Raw genomic sequence first — 2,149 nt, 5'->3', positions numbered from 1 at the left:
CTACTCTTACCACTGAGTTATAAATAAGTGAGATTTGAAAAATCTGACCCACCCATACAATTGGTTTGAGTTAGATTAATAGTGTTCAATTTTTATTACACATAAATGAATGAGTAAAACAGTTAAGAATACATTACGTGAAACGTACATGGTATATGCAGAAAATTATATGTAATTTGTGAAAATTTTTTTGTTAATAATCTTTTAATAAACAACGAGAGACGCTTAAAACTTTTTGATCGTTACTCAAGATCATGACAAAATATGTCAAGGTCAAGGTCAAGGTCAAGGTCAAGGTCATTGGAACTGGTTCCGTTATTATATGCATGGCATTTTTATCTTTTTTCTATTTGTATTTCCACTTTAAAAATATCGCATAATTATGTAAAAGAAAAATTCACAAACAGGTATATTTTTGCATGATGCCTACATGAAATATAAAAATCATCGGGCATTCGGACTATATATGTTTTTTAAACCATTGTTGGTAATCGCTGATCCTGATCTTATTCGAACGGTATTGACTAGTCCGTTATACGACAAATTGTTTTTTATAAATGGAAAGAGATGGCGAAAAATGCGCACCAAGATGACACTCGCTTTCACTTGTTAAAAATAAAGCAGATGTTCCCGATTATAAAGAAATGTAACGAAGGACTCGCAAAGTACATCGAGATAAAAGATATATTTGCAAGGTAATTATTTTTCTTAATTGTTACTTAAACAAAGTCTTTCAAATAGCAAAGAATATAAATTCCTGAATTTGAAGATAAAAAGTGTAAATATTATAAATATAAGATGAAGGAGGATAAAGATCAATAGCATATTTACATAAAAAAATTTTTTTACTTAGTTTTTTATATATCTATCTGTCTTTATTTGTTCAAATTACTAAATTTCATGTAATTTTACAACAACTTTAATGTGTATCGTACATTTCGATAGAAGTTACTATATAAAAGTTATTTGCCAATTTGATCAATAGATATACAACGGACATAATAATGTCAACTGCTTTTGGTATATAAGATCTAATTGTATTGAGGAGCCGAACAATGAGTATCGAGAATTCAAGGAAATAATATTTTAAAGATAAAAATTATACGATTTATCCTGTCAATGTCCATTTCAAAAATTATGGACATCTTTTTCATCCTCCTCACAGAACGACGCATCACAAGTTTTTACACAAATATATTTCGGGAGAATGTGGAATATAAAGGCAAGCTCATGAAGTGATAAAACGCGTTTTTATGAATTTGCTCATTCAACTCATGGAGAAAGGCTATGTTGACGATGACAAGAAGACCACCGACGTAACATGTTAATATACATTTTTACGTATTACATATTATATTAATATAGTTCCTCTATATATGTCTTAAAAATTTACATATGTTATCTCACGTTGCAGTTTTGTTAATAAAATAATTAAGATTTTTTTTGAAACAAATTATAAAAAAAAACTATATTATTTTATTTACCTGCAACAACCATAAATAAGCTTACCATGGCGGAAGCTATTGCGCAAAGTTTTATCTTTTTCCTAGCTGGCTTCGAAACCTCCGCGGCGACGGCAACGTTCGCTTTATACGAATTAGCTCATCATCAAGATATACAAGACAAAGTTCACAAAAAAATTTACGAAACGTTGACAAATCATAATTTGACCTACGACGCTATGAACGAAATGCCTTATCTAACCAAAGTAAGAAATGGCAAAGTATTTTATAATAAATAACAAAAATATTTTGTTATTATAATAAGTAAGTTTAAATAAATGGTTTGTATTTTGGATAAGATATATTTTATTACTTTTCTTTTACATATTCCAGAAATTTAACGCAGACGAAAAAGCAAGAAGGCATGATCCTTATGCTTATTTGCCATTTGGAGAAAGCCCAAATCTGCATTGGTAAGAATATGAGTAAATCCATTAATATATCTATAATTTATTTATCAAATTATTATTTAAAGTTATTCTTAACGTCTTGTGCACGTTTTAAATAAGTTTTATGTCATTGGTATTATTAATTTTTAGGAGCGCGATTTGGACACGTGCAAACGAAAGTCGGACTTAATTGTGAGTCTTCTTTTCAAATATAGTTTAAACCTCACTCCCAGACTGCAGTGCCGTTTATTTTTAACA

The 2,149-nt window shown here is 29.1% G+C and overlaps 1 pseudogene; it reads left to right on the top strand.

Moving 5' to 3' along the window:
* The first annotated feature begins 254 nt into the window (after positions 1–254).
* On the top strand, positions 255–1,919 carry LOC143906802 (putative cytochrome P450 6a23; annotated as a pseudogene).
* The last annotated feature ends 230 nt before the right edge of the window (positions 1,920–2,149 follow it).

The sequence above is a fragment of the Temnothorax americanus genome, unplaced genomic scaffold (genome assembly GCF_048541705.1).
Source record: "Temnothorax americanus isolate GAGA-0224 unplaced genomic scaffold, ASM4854170v1 Scaffold76, whole genome shotgun sequence".
NCBI classification, from domain to species: domain Eukaryota; kingdom Metazoa; phylum Arthropoda; class Insecta; order Hymenoptera; family Formicidae; genus Temnothorax; species Temnothorax americanus.
This window is presented reverse-complemented; position numbering and strand designations above follow the sequence as displayed.